This window comes from Carya illinoinensis, chromosome 16 (assembly GCF_018687715.1).
Source record: "Carya illinoinensis cultivar Pawnee chromosome 16, C.illinoinensisPawnee_v1, whole genome shotgun sequence".
NCBI lineage: Eukaryota > Viridiplantae > Streptophyta > Magnoliopsida > Fagales > Juglandaceae > Carya > Carya illinoinensis.
The window spans coordinates 15,712,036-15,734,766 of record NC_056767.1 but is presented as its reverse complement, the minus strand read 5'-3'; the positions used below and the strand labels follow the sequence as shown (position 1 = coordinate 15,734,766).

General features: G+C 37.2%; 1 long non-coding RNA gene and 1 other non-coding gene across 2 annotated transcripts; both read right to left on the bottom strand.

Annotated features, from left to right (window-relative positions):
- Positions 1-359: 359 nt before the first annotated feature.
- Positions 360-467, bottom strand: LOC122299980. Its single transcript, XR_006239831.1, has one exon. It is a non-coding gene; the product is annotated as a small nucleolar RNA R71 (small nucleolar RNA).
- A 16,686-nt stretch (positions 468-17,153) lies between these two features.
- LOC122298630 lies at positions 17,154-22,145 on the bottom strand. The gene is made up of 2 exons (XR_006239478.1): positions 21,718-22,145; positions 17,154-18,996 (listed from the first exon to the last, which is right to left on the bottom strand). It is a non-coding gene; the product is annotated as an uncharacterized LOC122298630 (long non-coding RNA).
- Positions 22,146-22,731: the final 586 nt, after the last annotated feature.

Below are 22,731 nucleotides of genomic sequence, written 5' to 3'. Positions count from 1 at the left end.
CCCACTAGGACCCTTCAGGATTACCTCCACCCTACACGCACAGCCACACCATCATGCATCATGTTTCCAGCTAATATTCGCCAATTGGATTTTAAAACAGGGATGATACAGTTACTCCCTACTTTTCATGGCTTGGAAAATGAAAATCCATATGTGCACATTAGGGAGTTTGAGGAAGTAGTTGCGACTTTTCATAGTCAAAATGCAACTGATGACATTGTGAGACTTAAGTTCTTTCCTTTCTCTTTGAAGGATAGAGCTAAGAGTTGGCTATACTCTTTGAGACCACGATCTATTGGGTCATGGAATGAGATGACTCAGGTCTTTTTTAATAAATAGTTTCCCCAACATAAGACCAATGCTTTAAAAAGACAAATCTCCACCTTTGTACAAAAGGACAGTGAGACTTTGTATCAGTCTTGGGAGAGATTTAAGGAGCTATTGAGTATGTGTCCTCACCATGGGTATGAGAATTGGCGCTTAGTGAGCTATTTTTATGAGGGACTTACATCTAGAGAGCGTCAATTTGTGGAGATGATGTGTAATGGTGAGTTCTTACAGAAAGATCCTGATGAAGCCATAGAATACCTCAATGAGCTTGCTGAAAAAGCTCACACTTGGACTGGACCTAGTGCTACTGAGAGCACAAATAGGTCACGATCTGCAGGAAACCTAAATGGTGGTGGAATTTACCATCTCAGGGAAGAAGATAACCTAAAAGCTAAGGTTGAGATGCTCACTAGAGAGCTAGAGGCGTTGAAGACTAAGGACTTAAAGCCAACACACGTGGCTAATCATGCAGAGTCTTTTGGACCATGTTTTGTGTGTGGTGGGGTAGATCACCTTGCCCAAGAGTGTCCCACATTGGCTGAGATGAGAGGAATATATGAGGAACAATGTAATGCCTTAGGTATGTACAATAAGCCTTTTACACATTTCTCTGACACCTATAATCCGGCGTGGCATAATCACCCCAATTTTAGCTGGAAGTCTGAAAACCAGCCACCTGCACAACCCCCCAGATCATATCCTACACCATATCATGCACCTTCATCTTCTAGGAGCCCCTTAGAAGATACTTTACATGCTTTTATTGAGGCACAAGGTAAGACTAACCAAAAGTTTGAATATTTGATTACGCAGGTTGTTGAAGAAAATAAGGAGATAAAAAGCCAAGTGTCCAAATTGATGAGCTCCTTGAGTATGAATGAGCGAGGTAAGTTTCCTTCTCAAGCTCAATCCGTACCCCATGGTCAACACATGGCACAAGAGAATTTGGAGGATGCGAATGCCATTGTGACACGAAGTGGTAAGTCATTACACATCCCAACAACGAACAAATCAGAGGATGTGGAAGAGGATCAAAGCAATAATGGTGCCGAGCTGCCCAAAGAAGCCGAGGTAATAAAGAGCCCAGTTAAGGTACCATTTCCTCAAGCTTTAAAACTGAATAAGCGAACTTTGGATCCTAACAATGAAATCTTGGAGAATCTCAAGCAGGTAAAAATTAACCTCCCTCTTTTGCATGTTATTAAACAAGTTCCTACTTACGCAAAAGTTCTTAAAGATTTGTGTACAGTCAAGAGGAAGCACCATGTTAAGAAGACAGCATTTCTGACAGAGCAAGTTAGTGCTCTAATTGAGCAGCGGATTCCTCCCAAGTACAAGGATCCTGGTTGCCCAACCATTGCATGCAGCATTGGAAATCATGAGTTTGGGCAAGCTTTGCTAGATTTAGGAGCTAGCGTGAATCTAATGCCATATTCTATTTATTTGCAGTTGGGGTTGGGAGAAATCAAATCAACCACTGTGGTATTACAATTGGCTGACCGTTAAGTCAAAGTACCCTGGGGTGTGGTAGAGGATGTTCTAATTCAAATTGATAAATTTTATTATCCTGTTGATTTCCTAATCCTTGACACTAGCTCTGTTGTTGATACTACTTCTAAAATTCCTGTGATTTTAGGTAGGCCTTTCCTTGCCACTGCTAATGCTCTTATTAATTGCAGGAATGGGCTCATGAAGCTTTCTTTTGGAAACACGAATCTCGAGGTGAATATCTTCCATATTGCAAGACAGCCAGAAGATGATGACGAGAGCCACCAGACATACATGATTGACTCACTCATAGAAAAGGGAGTTTCTATAGCTCATGATTTTGACCCCCTTGAGTATTTTCTTGTTAATTCTGAGTTTGATTCTATCAGTAATCCATCTGATGTAGTTGATATTTGTGCTATCTTTGATAGAACTCAGGATTATGGCACTCGGGCCTGGCAACCGAAGTTTGAGGAGTTGCCTGAGAGAGAGGAAAAGCAAATTCCTTCAAGTGTGGAAGCACCCAAAGTTGAACTGAAACCTCTGCCTAAGGGTTTAAAGCATGTTTTCCTTGGTCCAGGTGATACTTTTCCTGTTATTATCTCATCTGAATTGTCTGAGTTTCAAGGTGAGAAATTAATTCGGATCCTAAGTGAGCATAAGTCAGCCTTAGGTTGGAGCATTGCTGATATAAAAGGTGTTAGTCCCCTGGTCTGTTCTCATAAAATTAATTTGGAGGAAGGAACTAGCCCTCGTAGAGACCCCCAGCGTAGGCTTAATCCTACTATGAAAGAAGTGGTGAAAAATGAAGTGTTGAAACTATTAGATGTAGGAATCATATATCCTATTGCTGATAGTAAATGGGTAAGTCCTACACAGGTTGTTCCTAAGAAGTCAAGTGTTACTGTGGTGAAGAATGACCTAGGAGAGCTAGTCCCTACAAAACTTGTGACTGGGTGGCGGATGTGCATTGATTATAGAAAATTGAATGCTGCCACCCGGAAAGACCATTTTCCTCTCCCTTTTATTGATCAAATTCTTGAGCGTGTGGCTGGTCATCCTTTCTATTGTTTCTTGGATGGTTATTCTGGTTATTATCAAATTGAAATTGCATTAGAAGACCAGGATAAAACCACTTTCACTTGTTCTTTTGGTACTTATGCTTTTCGTAGAATGCCATTTGGATTGTGTAATGCACCTGCTACTTTTCAACGTTGCATGATGAGCATTTTTAGTGACATGGTTGAAAATTGCATGGAAGTTTTTATGGATGACTTGACTGTTTTTGGATCTACTTTTGATGCATGCTTATTGAATTTAGAGAGGGTGTTGACTCGCTGTGAGGAGAAGGAATTGGTTTTGAATTGGGAAAAATGCCACTTTATGGTACCTTCAGGTATTGTGTTAGGGCATACTATTTCTTCTAGGGGGATAGAGGTAGATCAATCTAAGATTGAATTAATCTCTAAGTTGCCTACACCTAAGACAGTAAAGGACGTGAGATCCTTTCTTGGTCATGCGGGCTTTTATAGGAGGTTCATACAGAATTTTTTCACCATATCTAGACCACTATGTGACCTCCTAGCTAAAGATGCCCCATTTGAGTGGACACAAGATTGTCAAGAGGCCTTTAAAACGCTAATTGGCAAGCTTACCTCAGCACCCATAATGCAGCCACCTGATTGGACTTTACCTCTTGAGATTATGTGTGATGCAAGTGATTTAGCTGTAGGTGCTGTACTTGGACAGCGAAGGGAGGGAAAGCCTTTTGTCATTTACTATGCTAGTAGAACTCTAAATAGTGCTCAGATGAATTACTCCACCACTGAAAAAGAGTTGCTAGCTGTAGTGTTTGCTTTGGATAAGTTTCGTGCTTACGTGATTGGTTCTCCTATTATTATTTTTACGGATCATGCAGCCCTTAAGTACCTTCTTACAAAGAAGGATGCTAAGGCACGATTAATACGATGGATTTTACTTTTGCAGGAATTTGACATCACCATCAAAGACAAGAAAGGAGTGGAGAACGTAGTGGCTGACCATCTCTCGAGGCTCACATTTGAGGACACTTCTGACCACCTGCCAATTAGGGATGATTTTCCCGATGAGCATTTACTATCTATTACTTCTCTACCATGGTTTGCTCATATTGTGAATTATTTGGCTGCAGGTGAGATACCGGTGGATTGGAGTGCTCAGGACAAGAGGAAGTTCATAACTGAGGTACGTAATTTCTATTGGGATGATCCTTTTCTTTTCAAATACTGCCCTGACCAAATTTTAAGGCGTTGCATCCCTGATGAAGAGATTGCTAGCGTCTTGGAATTTTGTCACTCTCAAGCTTGTGGGGGCCACTTTTCAATGAAGAAAACCGCTGCAAAAATTTTGCAGTGTGGATTTTATTGGCCCACCATATTTAAGGATGCAAACATCTATTGTCACTCATGTGAAAAGTGTCAAAAGTTAGGAGTTATATCCCGTCGTAATATGATGCCCTTAAACCCAATTTTAGTGATTGAAATTTTTGATTGTTGGGGCATTGATTTTATGGGACCATTTCCTCCTTCTTTTGGATATCAATATATTATTGTGGCAGTAGATTATGTGTCAAAATGAGTAGAGGCAGCAGCTTGCAGGAGCAATGATAATAGGACGGTAATCAAATTTCTCAAAGAGAATGTGTTATCTCGATTTGGTACACCACGTGCTATCATTAGTGATCGGGGTACACATTTTTGCAACCGTTCTTTTGAGGCTTTAATGAAAAAATATGGGGTGGTACATAAGATCTCTACTGCCTACCATCCCCAGACAAGTGGACAGGTAGAACTTGCAAATAGGGAAATTAAGCAAATTTTAGAAAAAACGGTCAATCCAGATCCCAAAGATTGGTCTTTAAGACTAGTTGATGTGCTTTGGGCCTATTGTACAGCTTTCAAAACTCCCTTAGGTATGTCACCTTATAGGCTTGTTTTTGGGAAGCCTTGCCACTTACCTGTGGAGCTCGAGCATCGAGCTTATTGGGCAATCAAGCATTTCAATTTTGATATGGGAGAAGCAGGTAAGCTTAGAAAATTTCAGTTGACCGAGTTAGAGGAGTTGAGAAATGATGCTTATGAGAGCTCTAGAATCTATAAGGCTAAAATGAAAACGTTTCATGATAAAAATATATTGAGAAAAACGTTTAAGCTTAATGATCGAGTGTTTTTATATGATTCTAGACTCCATAAGCACCCAGGAAAACTTCGGTCTAGGTGGATTGGCCCCTTTTTAGTAAGGAATGTTTTTGTAAATGGGGCGGTAGAAATAGAAGATTCTAAGGATGGTCAGATCTTTAAAGTAAATGGTCAACGCCTTAAAATTTTAATTGATAGGCAAGTTCCGGAAGTGGAAGACATTCCACTTGTGGATCCAATCTATCAACCTTGACCACACCACCAAGGTATGTGTTTCTTTATTAATTTTGTTTTGCTTTGTTTTGTTTTTGTTTTTTCTTATTTTCTTTCTTTTCCTTTTTGTTTGCTGTTGTTTTCTTTGTTTTAGATTGCAGGATAGTTTCATTTCGTTATTTCAGATTACCATCTTTGGTGTTTAGGGAGCTACCCACATCACTCATCAGGTGTATTCTACCATTTTCAGTTACTCCCCATTCAATTTTGATTCTTAAACATTGAGGACAATGTTTCATTTAAGTTGGGGGGTGGTGGTGCAAATTCAGTTTTTAAAATGCTTGTTGGAACTCTGTGGCATATTTTCATGTGTCAATTTTTTTTTTAATTTGCATCACATGTGCATCATTTTCACATGTGTACTCATTCTCATTCATAGCCATCTTCGTGAATTCACCAAACCCAGCAGATCATTTTTTGCTGAAACATTCACAGAATCCTTAATGCACTTATCCAAGTTTTGTGGTAAGATGGTGGTTTGACACATGTAGCTAGAGAACTCTTTTGCTTAAGTTTTCATGTGAGTTTGGAGAGGATTGAGAGCATACAAATGCAGTAAATTGTGATAAGCGTTCATTGATCTGTTGAATTGGGCACTTCTTTTGAGAATATCATTACATGGTTTGCAGTACAATGGTGGATATACTTGGGATATGACGAAGGTCAACTTAGGATTAACGTTTGAGCCTTTCAAGCTATCCTTTCCATCATAGACCCCTAGTAGCCAACTTTGAGCCAATAAAACACTTGTAGCTTTTTCTTTTCATATGCCCATATCATCCATGCCTCTCAACATTGGAGTATAACCTATACACAGATTTTTTTACCCTTTTTACTTCCAAGTGTATACTAGGTGTGGAATTTGTATTTTCTTTCTTTAATTTTATCATTTTCAATTAAAAAAAAAAGAGAAGAGTACAAGTTGCAAAGTGTTCAATTGAGTGAGCTCCAACAAAAAAAAAAAAAAGTTGGTATAGATGGAAAGAATATAAAAGTGGCATGTGTTTGTCCATCAAATTGTTGACAAAAAAAAAAAAAGGAAGAAGAAGGAAAAGCATTATTAAGTGAGAAGTGTGGTCTATTGAGATATTTAATAAAATTCCATTTGTATGTACTTGGAAGTTTTTGAATCCCTTTCATCCTTTTTTTTTCATATAACCCCAAAACCAAGCCACATTACAGCCTTTTGTGTTGACCATTCTGATCCTAAATAAGCTGTTGAAAAAATTGATGGAAGTCTCATTTGTTAGTGTTCCTATCATAAGATCAATGTTTGCTTCTTGCTTGTACATAATTGCCTAATTTTCCATGAGAGTGTATATACACCCATTGTCAACTCCATAGAGAGAGCCCTTACACGAAACACTATTATACCCGTGAGTTATGGAGTTGAACCTTTTGCTTAAGATGTTCTTGATGTTGCATGTGTCAAGGTTAGTGGTACTATGGTTATGGCTTGGAGAACACACACACACTCTGTGGATTGCTATAGGTGGATTGATCTTGATGGGTTATTGGATTCCTTAGATTGTTTTGATATGTGAATCTGGAAAGTGTCACTTGATGGCCTTTATGTGTGATTTTCTTTGGTCTGTTTCGTTGTTTTGACATGAAAATTGCTAGGGACTAGCAAGGAGTAAGTTGGGGGGTGTGATGAGTGTGCGAAAGTGCACTCTATATACCCTATTATTGGACTAAAATACTTAAATGTGAATAGAAATCATAGGAATTAATGTGTATTCTTAAATTGAATTTCTATTTACGTTGGGATACTCCTAAGCAGTTTTTTTATGTCTAATTTCAGAGTTTATAAAAGAGTAAGTCAAGCCCAGCCAAATTCAAAGGAGGACATTCATGGGGTTTGAGAGCAATTTGGAAGAAAAGAAAAAGAAAAAAATCACAAAATGAAACCACAAGAAGTCCAAGTCCGAAATTCGCTAGGAGACAGTCTAGACATACTTTAGTCTTTTGACTGTATCTTTTTACTCATATTTCGGATTGATACAATTCTTGATGCATTGGAAAGCTATCTTAAAGGGCTATAACTTTGTCTCTAATAAGGATTTCTAAATTCGAACTCCTGAAGGCTGTACGTGGCTGCCAAGATAAGTCCTAAAATTTAGGCGATTTTTTTATGCGGAAATCAAGAGGACATTAGGGTTTCTTTCTTACTCTATATAAGCATATCATTAGCACGAAATGGAGGGGAGGAAGAGGCACAAGAGGCAGATCTGAAGAGAGGAGAAAATCACTTCCATGGCCACCGTTCGCTTCAGTTTTCTCTGGAGATTTTTGTTGTCCATTATATTTATGGGTAACTAAATTCTCAAGTAGGGTTAGGGATGAACTTGCACATTAGATGGTATTTCTAATTTATTCTTAATTCATGTATTTGATTTTCAATTGCTAAAACTCTTTTGTTTTATCATTCTCAATTCAGTGTTGATGTTTTCTTCTCCGAATAATCATAGAATTTATTGTGTTTATGGATTCAGTCATGCTTTTTCTATTGAATGGATTAGTTCTTTGATTATGTTTGGATCAATTATTTATCTATATTGATTTAGTTTTTTGCTGCAATATCGCTTCCTGAGTATATTGTCGTCATTGGATTTTATCAATAGGGGTAATAATTCACGTTTTTTAAAAGTGGTGAATGTTTTTTTCAAAGGGTTACATTTGATTTAAGTCTGGTTTATAAATCTATACCTTCCGATTGGGAATTGCGGGAATTGAGTTCCTAATTGAGTTATCCAATGAATTACGAATAATTAAAATACCAGATTTGTGCAAGGGATTCCCGACGCTCTACTGTTTGTTAAATTTGAGTACTTTTTCTGTTAATCACTTTGCTTCACTTGAATTTACATTTAAAATTAATCTTTGTTCTCTATTACTTATTTAATATTTTTTCTTTAGTTTCTTTGTTCCTCTTGCTATTCTTTTAATTTGTCTCCCTGTGGAATCGACACCCCAAAGCTGTGCTACAACTACCGCATTATTCTTTGGGTGTAATCATGCATCCTTTGTTATAGTTGGTATCTTGTGTTATAGTCTCTCTTCCATTCGTATAATTTTCGTGATTCTTGTGTCGTTTCTTTCCTTCCGTATTTCTCTTGTTCTTATTTCTTGGATCTAATTGCTAGTTGGAATTAAACAAGGTTGCTTTGTTTTGATTGAGTTCAATTAGTTCTGATAGAACTTGAGTAGAAAAACTCGAGGTAAAAGGCAAGAGAGTGTGAGATTATTATCGGAAAAAAAAAAAGTCAATTCAGATTGAAACACGAGTGGAGTGCCATCATTTGAGTGTAAACATGTAAGGGAGAGCGTGTGAGGTCCTTTCTTTTTCTGGTAACATTTTCTTTTGCTACACATTACAATGTCTCACCGCAGTGGCTCATCACCCAAGGGGATAGCAGATAACTCATTTGTGTTGCAAGCCATGCAACAACAGTGTGAGCAGATGAACATGCGCTATTGGGGCAAATGGATGATAGAATGAATCAACAACAAGCAAAGATTATAAATTTGCAAGGTGGGAGAAATCGGAGGCGACTTGAGCCTAGGGTTGAAAATGCATATGAGAATGAAGGAGATGATGAGGATGAGGAAGACCTAACATCTGAAATTGGGTTGGGTAGACATAGAGGAGTTAGGCGTGAAAGAGGATTTGAGGGGAACCTAGGGGGTCGGGATGGTGTCGATAGAGACTTGGGGAGCATCAAAATGACAATACCATCTTTCCAAGGTAGAACTGACCTAGAGGTTTATCTAGAGTGGGAGAAAAAAAATAGATTTGGTATTTGATTGTCATAATTACTCTGAGGAGAAGAAAGTAAAGTTTGCAGTAATTGAATTCACTGATTATGCTATTATTTGATGGGATCAATTAGTGACCACTAGGAAGAGGAATCATAAGAGGCCTGTAGAGACATGAGGAGAGTTGAAAGCTCTCATGAGGCGGAGATTTGTACCTAGTCACTACTATAGGGACCTTTATCAAAAGCTCCAAAATCTTACACAAGGGTCTAGGAGTGTGGAGGATTACCATAAGGAGATGGAGGTGGCTATGATTCGGGCTAATGTAAAGGAGGACCGGGAGGCCACCATGGCTAGATTTTTGAGTGGTTTGAATAGAGATATAGCCAATGTGGTTGAATTGCAATATTATGTGAAGATAGAGGACATGGTGCATGATTGAGCTGAAATATTGCATATTTTAGCTATTTAAAACCAATGTATTTTAAATTCATCATGACATTATTATTGGTTTTAAATGGAAAAATGGTTAATAAGAATAAATGCAAGTTGTGATTTAAATTGATTAATAGCATGAGTTTATGCTTCATTTAATAACTTGAGATTTAATTGGATAATGTTTATTCATATGCATATTTTATCTTATTTAGAAAGCTTGGTATGAGATAAATTTTGTATGTGATCCATATGTTAAACTTTTTGAATAGATTGGAAGTCATTAACGCATGCATGACTCAAAACAATGAATTTTGGCTTGTAGGTCCTATACACATGGCATGGAAAGATATATTGAATTGTTGACCACCTCTAGATTGAAGAGTGTCGTATGCACTTCACCCACCACCTCTTCCATTCACACTCCCACTTACTCCACTCAAATAAATCCACCAATTCCCTTCCAATGGCCCATAAAAAAAAGCACCTCTTTTGGAAAGAAATTGTCTTCCAAGTGGCTACATATCACATGGATTTAATCCATTCACATGGCAAGCTGGATCCCACGGAAGAAAAGGAAGGAAGTGTTCCGATTGTGATGTGCATGGTGATCCAAGTGAAGAGGAAGTCGATGCATATGAATTGGCTGAAACATGTGCAAGGTTGGAAGCTAAGAAATCGGCATGATTAAAGGGAAGTTGTTGGCTGAAACATGATCCCATTAAAGTGAAGAGAACCGGTGCATTTGAGCTACATAAACATGTTAAAAGCTAGAAAGTGGTCCGGTTATTAAATGAAGAAAAAGATGGCCTATTTGAGCTGCTATCCACCGAAATTATATATTGAAGAAGTAGGTTGCTTTCCACCGAAATTATATATTGAAGAAAGTAGGCTGCTGCCTTTCCACCGAATTGGACAAGAGCTGTTGGAGAAGAAAGATAGCTGGAATGCAAGTGGATTAATTCGATTTTTCTTGCTTCTACACATGGAGGGACACTAAGGAATCATGGCTACACATTCTGTTTTGAATTTTAAAATACTATAGCAGCACATGGAGAGAGTTACAAGACACAAGAGCTGTTGGAGAAGAAAGACAACTGGAAAATAAATTGATTAATTCGGTTTCAGTACATGGCCCTACATGGTGGAAGCATGGCATCATGGCTGTACATATTGCTTTGAATTTTAAAAGAAAAAAGCATCACATGGAAAGCATGAAAAAGAAAGTCACATGCAAGCTTGGTAAATGTTTACGGCAATGAGAAGAGAATAGAGAAAACATGTGCAGTCGGTGGGTGAGTGTTGTGCTGAAACTGAAAAATAAAAAAGGAAAGAAAGCAAATTCGGTGCATGTGAGTGTTGTGCTGGAATTAATTGAGAAAAAGGAGTGAAGAGCAAAGTCGATGCATGATTAGAGGAAAGAGAGCCATGCTTGACTTGTATAAAGCAAGAGTCGGCTGAAATTATTCTTGAAGTGAAGTGTGAATGCAAAATTGAATGTGAATGCAAGATTGAGTGTGAATGCAAGTGGAGTGTGAATGCAAAATTGAATGTGAATGCAAGATTGAGTGTGAATGCAAGTGAAGTGTGAATGCATGTGAAGTGTGAATGTGAGAGGCAACTAGTGGAGTTGTTCGGCTATAAAAGGGGTGCAATCCGAAGGAAAGAGGAGGGGAGAACTTACAAAGACAACTTTGTGCTTTGTTATGTTCTTTAAATAATTGAGTCTTTCTTGTGTTCGGAGTTTTGTTTTTCCTTTTGGCTTCAATGCTTTGTTGTTTTAGAATTTTTATTAAGTGGATTAAGAATTGTTCTAGAATTTTATTTCATTAAGTGTAATACCTTAATTTCTATTAAGTGTGCTAGTTTGTTTCATTACTAGTTCGTTTCATGCAACAAAAGAATTATTTTAGAAGTTTTAATTAAATATGCTAGTTAGTTTTATGCAACAAAAGAATTGTTTTAGAAGTTTTAATTAAATATGCTAGTTGGTTTTATGCAACAAAAGAATTATTTTAGAAGTTTTAATTAAATATGCTAGTTGGTTTTATGCAAAAAAAACGAATTATTTTAGAAGTTTTAATTAAATATGCTAGTTGGTTCCATACAACAAAAGAATTGTTCTAGGAGTTCTTATTAAGTTTGTTACCTTAATTTATTGCAAGAAAGGTTTGGTTGTAAGCTTTTGTTTTTGTTTTTGATTTTTCTAAAACATGATACATGGGAGTAGAGGGAATTGAGCTTTTCATTCGTAAAGTGAAGTGAGTCGGTTTAGATTTATTTTTCTAGAGGAGATTTAGTTGGTTTGAATTATATTTTTCAGAAAGTGAAGGAGAGAGCTTTTGTTTTTGTTTTAGTTGGGTAATTTATTTGTTTTTTACTTATTTCATGTTATTTATTTTTATTGTTTCTTTAAGCTTTCATTTAATAGTGATTACAATTGTTATGTGTTATTTTGAGAATTTGTGATTTAAATACAAAGATGAATTCTAGAATCTTGGTTTTGGGCATTTTTAATTTTCAGTTCATGTTTTGTCAATTACTTTCTAATTTAGTTTAATTCTTAATTTAGTCTTATTAATTTCTGAGTTTAATCTATTAGTCCTCTTTACATTCCAATCCGACAATCAAAATCTAAAAAAACATGAATCTAGTCCATGACTAGTAATCTCTTCCATCCATTGCACATATCATCCTCTTGTTTTCGCTTTGTGAAGTTTTTCACATTTTTCAACGAGTTTAATTTTAAGTAACTTTCCCTGAGGAGACGATCTAGGAATTTATTCCTAATTATTACACGACATCCTCCTGTACTTGGGATAGCATTAGTGCTACTCATTTTTGAGTGAGTCAGTGCACATGGCTATGAAGGTAGAGAGACAATTAAAGAGAAAATGGATAGCAAAGTACACTTCGGTTTCTAGCACTACTTGGAAATCAAAGTGGGATAGGAATGATCTTGCTGAAGCAAAGAGAAAGATCAAACCACCTAAGGGCAAAGATGAGGGACCTAGCAGCAAAGCCAAGGTAGAATCTCAACCTTCAGCAAAGCCAAGATGAGGGACCTAGCAGCAAAGCCAAGATGAGGGACCTAGCAGCAAAGCCAAGATGAGGGACCTAGCAGCAAAGCCAAGGTAGAGATATTAAATGCTTTGAGTGTTTGGGTTCAGAGCACAGTCCAAATAGGCGAGTGATGATTATGCGTGATAATGGGGAGGTGATGACTGAGAGTGAGGATGATCGTGATGGGGTGCCCGAGTTGGTTGATGCTAGTGATGACGAAGGAGTGATATACGCTGTGAGTGAGTCCCTTGTTACTAGGCGTGCTCTCAACACACACATTAAGGTGGATAATGCCGAGCAACAGAGAGAGAACATTTTCCATACTAGATGCCACGTCAACAGCAAAGTATGTAGTATGATCATTGATGGAGGGAGTTGTACTAATGTGGCTAATACTGCTTTGGTTGAGAAATTGAATTTACCAACATTAAAACACTCTAGACCATACAAATTGCAGTGGTTGAATGATTGTGGGGAAGTTAAGGTGGATAGACAAGTGTTAGTTCCTTTTTCAATTGAGAGGTATCAGGATGAGGTGTTTTGTGATGTTGTGCCTATGCATGTTGGCCATATTTTGTTGGGGAGGCCGTGACAGTATGATAGGAGGGTAACATATGATGGGTTCAAAAACATGTACAGCTTTGTAAATGAGGGCAAAACAATCAAGCTTGCTCCTTTAACTCCAAGCCAGGTCTATGAAGACCAACTGACACTGAAAAGTGAGGTTGCTCAAAAAAGAAAGAGTGAAAATGAAAGTGATCAAAAAAGCAAGAGTGAAAATGGGAGTGATAAAAAAAGAATGAGTGAAAAAGAGATTGAGCAGAAAAGAAAGAGTGATAGTGAAAATGAGCATAACAGAAAAGAGTGAAAAAGAAAGTAGAAATGTGGCTAAGAGTAGAGAAAAAAGAGTAGAGCCATGAGAGAAAAAAGAAAGAGAGTCTGTAGAGAGGAAAGAAAAGACAAAAGTGAGTTTTTATGCCAGAGAGATTGAGGTTAAGAGGGCTTTCTTCGCAGATCGCCCTATGATTTTTTTTGTCTATAAAGAGTCTTATCTTACTCTTGATGATACTCACCAGTCTTTTCCTAGTTTGGCTATTTCCTTGTTGCAGGAGTTTGATGATATATTCCCAAAGGAGATGCCTAATGAGTTGCCACCCATTAGAGGAATTGAGCATCAGATTGATTTTGTACCTGAAGCTACTATTCCAAACCTACCAGCCTATAGGAGTAATCCAGAGGAGACAAGGAGCTTCAAAGGCAAGTTGAGGACTTGATGAGCAAGGGTTACATGAGGGAGAGCATGAGCCTATGTGTAGTACCAGTGCTATTAGTGCCAAAGAAGGATGGGACATGGAGAATGTGTGTTGATTGCAGGGCAGTCAACAATATTACGGTAAAGTATCGGCATCCCATTTCAAGATTAGATGATATGCTTGATGAGTTGCATGGCTCATGTATTTTTAGTAAAATTGATCTTAAAAGCGGGTACCATCAAATTAGAATGAAAGAGGGTGATGAATGGAAAACTACTTTTGAGACTAAGTATGGCCTTTATGAATGGTTGGTTATGCCATTTGGACTTACAAATGCACCCAGTACTTTCATGAGATTGATGAACCATGTCCTACGTGCATTCATTGGCAAGTTTATGGTTGTGTATTTTGATGATATCCTAGTGTACAACAAGGACTTAAATGAGCATATTAAGCATTTGAGATATGTGTTTGATGTGTTGAGATGTGAAAAGTTGTATGCTAATTTCAAGAAATGTACCTTTTGCATGGAAAGAATTGTTTTTCTTGGATATATTGTTAGTATAAAGGGTATTGAGGTGGATGAAGAGAAAGTCAAGGCCATCAAGGAGTAGCCAACGCCAAAGAGCATCATTGAGGTAAGAAGCTTTCATGGCTTAGTTAGCTTTTCTTGGCATTTTGTTAAAGACTTTAGCACCATTGCTGCACCACTCACTGAAGTCATTAAAAAGAATGTTGGGTTTCATTGGGGGGCTACTCAAGAGAATGCTTTTGCCACCATTAAAGAAAGGTTGTGCTCTGCACCTGTGCTATCATTACCTGATTTTAACAAAGCTTTTGAGATTGAATGTGATGCCTCATGTATAGGGATTAGAGCTGTTTTGATGTAGGATAGGTGGCCCATAGCCTTCTTCAGTGAAAAGTTAAGTGGGGCCTCACTCAAGTACCCTACTTATGACAAAGAGCTTTATGCTCTTGTTCGTGCATTGGAGACTTGGCAGCACTACCTATGGCCTAGGGAATTTGTGATCTACACTGATCATGAATCATTGAAGCATCTCAAGGGTCAAGGTAAGTTGAATAAAAGGCATGCTCGTAGGATGGAATATATTGAGACATTTCCATATGTCATCTGTTACAAGTAAGGTAAGGAGAACATTGTTGCTGATGCTTTATCTCGAACGTATGTACTTCTTACTTCTATGAGTGCTAAGATGCTTGGGTTTGAATATGTGAAAGACCTATATGCCGATGACGCTGACTTTTCTAATGTGTACATGGCATGTGATAAGGCAGCATGTGGTAAGTTTTACAAGCATGAGGGTTACTTGTTTAAAGAAAACAAACTTTGTGTGCCAAGTTGTTTTATGCGTAGATTACTAGTGCGTGAGGCACATGGTGGGGGATTAATGGGACACTTTGGTGTCAAGAAGACTTTGGATATTTTGCATGAACATTTCTTTTGGCCTAAGATGAAAAGAGATGTCACTCGCATTTGTGGCAGGTGCATTACATGTAGGAAGGCCAAATCTAAAGTGTTGCCACATGGATTGTATACACCCTTACTCATTTCTAGTGAACCATGGGTCGACATATCTATGGACTTTGTTTTGGAGCTACCTAGGACAAAAAGGGGTAGAGATTCTATTTTTGTGGTTGTGGATAGATTTAGTAAGATGACACATTACATTCCATGCCATAAAATAGATGATGCCACAAACAAAGCTGACTTGTTTTTCAGGGAGATAGTGCGACTCTATGGTGTTCCCAGAAGTATTGTTTCTGATAGAGATATTAAATTCTTTAGCTACTTTTTAAGGTGTTGTGGGGGAAATTGGGTACCAAGCTCTTATTTTCCACTACTTGTCATCCGCAGACTGATGGTTAGACTGAAGTAGCTAATAGGACCTTAACTCAGCTTTTACGCACTGTTGTTCATAAGAATTTAAAAACTTGGGAGGATTGTTTGTCATTCATAGAGTTTGCATATAATAGGACCATGCATACTACTACTTCATATTCTCCTTTTGAAATTGTTTATGGATTCAACCGCTTACCCCTTTAGATTTGATGCCTTTACCGGTTGATGGCAGGAGTAGCTTAGATGGACAAAAGAAGGCGGAGTTGGTGAAGTCACTCCATGAGAGGATACGGCTTCAAATTGCTCAAAAGAATGAAAGGGTTGCTTCTCAAGCCAATAAAGGACAAAGGCATGTCATCTTTGAACCCGGAGATTGGGTTTGGGTTCACATGCACAAAGAAAGATTCCCAGCTCATCGGAGGACTAAGTTGAGTCCTCGAGGAGATGGACCTTTCCAAATCCTTGAGAGAATTAATGACAATGCCTATAAAATGGATCTCCCAGGTGAGTATAATGTGTCTACTACCTTCAATGTTTCTGATCTTTCTCCTTTTGATGTAGGTGAAGATTCAAGGTCGAATTCTTTTGAGGAGAGGGAAAATGATGGGAACCAAGGCAGGCCTACTCTTAAAGATCCTTTGCAAGTTCCAGATGGACCAATTACAAGATCGAGAGCCAAGAGATCAAGGAAGCAATGCAAAGATTAGTACAAACCACTTGGGAAGAAGCTAGCAAGAGCCCAACACTCAAGATAGGCTTGAAAGAAGAAGAACCAGCTTTGATCCACTTGATCCAAGCTATGTGACTCGTCTCGAGAATGTGCTTCCAAGTGCAGAAGTGTCAAGTTGTATCAAGGATAAGTCCAGGATCGTATTCCACAGGGACAATGGGTTATCAAAGCATTTATGAGATTTTTTTGGTTTTTGGGTAACATGGTGTCGATTATAAGAGGTGAAAATAAAAAGAAATGCAAAAAGACAATCGAAACTGAAATTGGAGTTTCTGAAAAACAAATTAACAAACACTTGGGTTGGGTTTGAGATTCTCTTTATTTCGGATTCTAGATAAATTTTCTCGATTACCAATCCAGTCAAGGCATTGATAAACGGAAGATAAAACGGTTAAGCTCAAGTTGTGCAATATTTTCCTAAGGGATTTTCTATTTTTACTAGCCGTTACACGCGTTAACAAACAAACGAGAGAAACCTTGATAATTTCAAGCTTTTGTTGTGCCTTACGTCAACAACAAAACAAGAGCAAGAGCTTCAATCCCTTTTTTTTTTAATCTAAAACAAATCACGTCCCGTTAAAGCTTTTGTTGTGCCTTACGTCAACAACAAAACAAGAGCGAGAACCGTAATCATTTTTCAATTTAAATCCGACTAGTAATATAGTGAAATCAACGTTCAATCACAAAACATTGCATCGATCTAGAATCCAAAAATAAATTAAATCTTTATTCCACAACCCAAGTTTCTAAAATTAAATTAATAAGCACGCTTTTTCAGTATAATCAAGGTGCTTGACAGATTTTATATCAATTGTAGAAGTGCAAGAAAGCTATCAAAATCTTGTTACAAGTTCAAGCATCAATCGTGCCTTCACGTCTACGACTGATCAAATTCAAGAACATAGAATTTTAATCCTTCCCAATTGTAAAATGAAATATAATCTATCAAGTTAATCATTTAAAATCCATAATCTTGAAGAAAATCCAACCCCAAACAGTTATGAGCTACTCATTGAATCCCAAGCCAAACATATTTAATACAAATACTATGGAAATATCGTTCCGAATAAAATTAAAATCAAATACAATGAAACCACACAATAACATAAAACGAAAGAAAATAAAATAAAACTTAAACACTCTAAACTTAAACACTCTAAGAAAATAAAATTCAAAACCAAACACTCTAAGCTTAAACAAATAAAAGAAAACAAATGAAAGAAAAATAAAAAAACCTAAACTACACTACTCTACAAAAGGAAAGAAAATAACAACAAAAACTTCAAACTAAAACTTGCTGCCCGGTTCTCCCCTTCTCCTTCCTTTTATAGCTGTGCTTGGTGTGATTGTCATGTGAATGTGTTTTGCTGTCCATCTGGTTGAGTTGAGTGCATGTGATCCGAAGTGTGTTGTTGAGTTGAGAGCTCGAGAATGTTTTCTGCAGGTGCTGTCCGATTGTGTCTGCTGTTGCATGTTCTGTCCATGAATTGTCTGGTGAGTGGTTTCCATGCAATGATCATGCATTCTATGTGGTGCTTTCCTGAATTGCCGAGTGAGTGGTTTGATTTGCTGCCATGTGCTCTTCAACTCATTTGTGCCTCCGTATGAAAGCAAGGCAAGCCCCCACTCGGTCTCCACTTCAAGCCTCTCTCTACTCAAGCCTCTCTCCACTTAAGCCGTGGCCCCTGCCGAATGATGTCTGAATTGTTGTCATGCATGATGAGCTGAGCTTCGGTTTTGGCATGTGCTGCATGTGGCCCATGGTGTGAGATCCGAATGTGTTATTCTATGTGAACATCATCATCTTTTCTTTTGTTCCACCGATTTCTCTCTCCTTGTCCCCCAGCTGCAACTTACCTCAAAGTTTCCAGCCGAACCAAGCCACTCATCCACTCTCTCCACTCAAGTAGCCGTGTGTAAAGCAATTCCCCCCAAAATTCTGCTCTCCCCTCGAAAGTAAAGCAAGAATTGCACACCAGCCGTCCCACTCTCTCCACTCAAGGGAATCATTACCATCTTCTTTTCTCTCCACTCAAGATTCGGTTCACGTTCTCTTCCCATCGGCTTTAATGAGTCAGCCTCAGCTAACACTTCTCTCTATTCTAATCAGCACACCCCACTCATTCTCCCACCGAATCTCTCTATGTCCCCCAGCTGCTACTCGAAAACAAAAGTAAAGCAAGCTCGTTCATCCACTCAATCCACTCATTACTCTCCCACTCTCTACTTTCCTGTTGTCGTCCTGAATACTTTATGTGCCTCATGTGCTGTCTTCTTTTGCTTTCATCCCCATGGTGCTGCATGTGAGCATGTGGTGTCCGAGTGACCAAGTGGCCCTTTTCATTTGGATTTTGACATCAACTTGTAACTGAGCATATGATTAAATTATCGTCATCATATGATTAAATAGTAGAATGGGTGTTGGACATCATAATTTTTGTCCTTCCAAAGCGTCACAGGCGTTGGTACCACTATGTGTACCAGTTAACTGATCAACTCCATCTTCAACATGTACAGCATCTGACACACAGTTAGCCATCCTTAACCTTGGAATCGGATTGGATGAGAACAACAAGACAGATGAAGGTCTTTCTCTTCGGTCAACAGTTCCAATTGGATTTATTTGAACTGAAAATCAAAATAACACTCAAAGAAAAAATAAATTAAAAGAAAAATAGATTAGCACAAATAAACTATATATGTGAGGAAATATTGTCTCATTAAATTATAGTTATAAAATTAAGCATAAACTCATGCTTTTAATCAATTTAAATCATAACTCGTATTTATGCTTATTAACTATTTTTCCATCTAAAACCAATAATAATGTCATGATGAATTTAAAAAACATTGGTTTTAAATAGCTAAAATATGCAATATTTCAGCTCAATCACACCCCCCAACTAGCATTTTGCTAATCCTTGAGCAAAATAGTGAAAATTAATTGAGATGAAAATTGCATAAAGCTCGAAATTCAAACAAAAACAATCAAACATAATTCTGAATTATCACAAAAAATCAGTTAGTGACTACTCAACACCAGGAGTTATATCCACAAGGAAAGTCTCAGTAATTGTTCATATAGAATTGGGGCAAATGTATCAGAACTCGAATATGTGTGTGTGGCTACACCTCTGTATGTTCCTCACTAATAAACATGATTTATTATAGGATTTTTCAACCTTAAGATTAATCATTATTGATTCTAACTACCTCAAAGCCTAAGGGTCTAGCAGTTTTCACGCCAACTCTGTTTAAAGGTTGAACATTCAACCCCCAAAGTTTTGGGTAACTGTTTCTAGCCCTTTATTTAAGAAAACTTACACGATTTTTCTTTTTTTTTTTTTTTTTTTTTTTTTTTTTTCGTTTTCTTTTCTTTTCGTTTCTTTTTTTTTTCTTTTCTTTTTTTTTTTTTTTCTTTTTTTCTTTTTTTTTTCTTTTTTTTTATATAAGGCTCGGTAGTCCTGCAGTTTACTTCTCCTGTTTTAAATCAATGAACATTAATGAGAAACACTACAAGTGTAAGCATGTGCAAAATGTTCTTTCAAAAACTTGCCCTTCATTCTATATAAATTATACTAATTCTCATTTTTGTAAATATCGCATCCCGGTGTTTCAAGTCACTCCTCAACAAAATATGATGCATCATAAGTCATGTTCTATGCTTAAGGTTGAAAATAAATCTTCACAAAATAATTCCGCTCAACTACTCCACCAAGATACTCAAATCTAACAAAAATACCAGAAGTGTGTGTTAATCGTGCACCTCACAAATTTTATTTTAATTTTTTTTTCTATTTTCATTTTTTTTCTTTATTTTCTTTTTTTTTTTTTTTTTTTTTAAAGGAATTTAACACAATTAACAGAAAACCCTCCCCCCAACTAAATGTGACATTGTCCTCAATGTTCAGCAATGAATATCCGATGATGTATGTTATACAATCATGATTAAACAGAGAGGAAACAAATTCACTTGAGATATTTGAGTGCACAAAAGGAGTAGATTTCTGTCAAAGTTAAAAACATAACAGAAAACAAAAGAAGGAAAAACAAAACAACACATATGGTATATACAATGATGAATCAGAAATTAATTCTGATACGCAAGAAAATACAAAATAAACAAAATAAACAAAACAAAATAAACAAAATACAAAACAAGCAAGAAAGAAATTTTTTTTTTTTTTTTTTTTTTTTTTATTATTATTATTATTATTTTTTTTTTTTACATAAACTTGAGGTTTTTAGCCTCAAGTTTGAGTCGCTCATGCTCTTCATATATCATCAGGTCATCCTTAGCCATGGGAGCTGGCAAGCGGAATGAAGAATCTAAAAGAGACTTCATCTGTCTATTCTTCTGCCGTTCTATTCCTTCCCTTATGTGAGCCTCCTGAGCAATTCGTTGAAGTACAACGATTTGTTCTTTCAGCCTTTCAACCTCATTGTTTTTGGCTTGTACCCTTTGGGAAAAAGCCACAATGGAGGATGAATAGCGAGTCCCAAGACTCACCAGGTCGTAGATAGCATCTTGGTCCGACCTATTAGCCATACTATTGTTTTCTAGTTGCAGCACGGCACTAATGGTGGCTGCAGAAAGAACAGGCGGTTGGGATGCAGAAGGCCTCATGGATTGATCTTGAGGAATGTTTGAGGAATGAGCCATTGATAGAAAAATAGAAGGTTTTAAACACGAGAATGTTGAAAAAAATGCAGATGAGTCTCTGGAGACGAGAATGAAAACTTGATGCGGATTTGATGGAGTTCACGACTGATTTTATAGAGGTAGTACAATGAACCAGACGAGCTGTCATCCACGTCAAGGATAATGTGATTTCGGTGATATGACAGCTCGGAGCCTCAAATCCCGTTTTCCAACAACATCATGTGATCTTTTTTTTTTTTTTTTTTTTTCAAATCTCCAGCCACTCCTGTCGGGTCACGGACGGATCTAACTATTTTTTTCACTTTCAAATTTCACAGCCCCACTTGTCAGATCACGGACGGACCCAACTATATTTTCAACTATCTACAGTGTCTACTAATGCACCGTTTTATTCAAAGGTTGAATTATGCATGAGGGTGTGCTAGTTCTAACAGGCTGAAGATATTCTCGAAGTGTCCTATTTGGATTCCTCATTTCTCTATCATGTTTCTCATTTTCAGCCATGATGCTATCAGTGTCTGATGATGATTAGAAGATTATGCAGAGCTAACAGATGTCAATGATTCTGTCCTAAACAATCGAGATGTATGGATTCTAACCCAACCAGTCATACAAACAGGAGCAGAAAATCAAAGACCATGAAAAATAAACAAAGCGAAAGAAAGAAAAAAAAATTTAGAAGTCACCTAGGCTGTGAAGAGATTCACAGCTCCACGAACGTCCTCTCAGCAGTAGATGAATGCTCTGATAAACACCAGTTGTCCCCGGCAACGGCGCCAAAAACTTGACTCGTCTCGAGAATGTGCTTCCAAGTGCAGAAGTGTCAAGTTGTATCAAGGATAAGTCCAGGATCGTATTCCACAGGGACAATGGGTTATCAAAGCATTTATGAGATTTTTTTGGTTTTTGGGTAACATGGTGTCGATTATAAGAGGTGAAAATAAAAAGAAATGCAAAAAGACAATCGAAACTGAAATTGGAGTTTCTGAAAAACAAATTAACAAACACTTGGGTTGGGTTTGAGATTCTCTTTATTTCGGATTCTAGATAAATTTTCTCGATTACCAATCCAGTCAAGGCATTGATAAACGGAAGATAAAACGGTTAAGCTCAAGTTGTGCAATATTTTCCTAAGGGATTTTCTATTTTTACTAGCCGTTACACGCGTTAACAAACAAACGAGAGAAACCTTGATAATTTCAAGCTTTTGTTGTGCCTTACGTCAACAACAAAACAAGAGCAAGAGCTTCAATCCCTTTTTTTTTTAATCTAAAACAAATCACGTCCCGTTAAAGCTTTTGTTGTGCCTTACGTCAACAACAAAACAAGAGCGAGAACCGTAATCATTTTTCAATTTAAATCCGACTAGTAATATAGTGAAATCAACGTTCAATCACAAAACATTGCATCGATCTAGAATCCAAAAATAAATTAAATCTTTATTCCACAACCCAAGTTTCTAAAATTAAATTAATAAGCACGCTTTTTCAGTATAATCAAGGTGCTTGACAGATTTTATATCAATTGTAGAAGTGCAAGAAAGCTATCAAAATCTTGTTACAAGTTCAAGCATCAATCGTGCCTTCACGTCTACGACTGATCAAATTCAAGAACATAGAATTTTAATCCTTCCCAATTGTAAAATGAAATATAATCTATCAAGTTAATCATTTAAAATCCATAATCTTGAAGAAAATCCA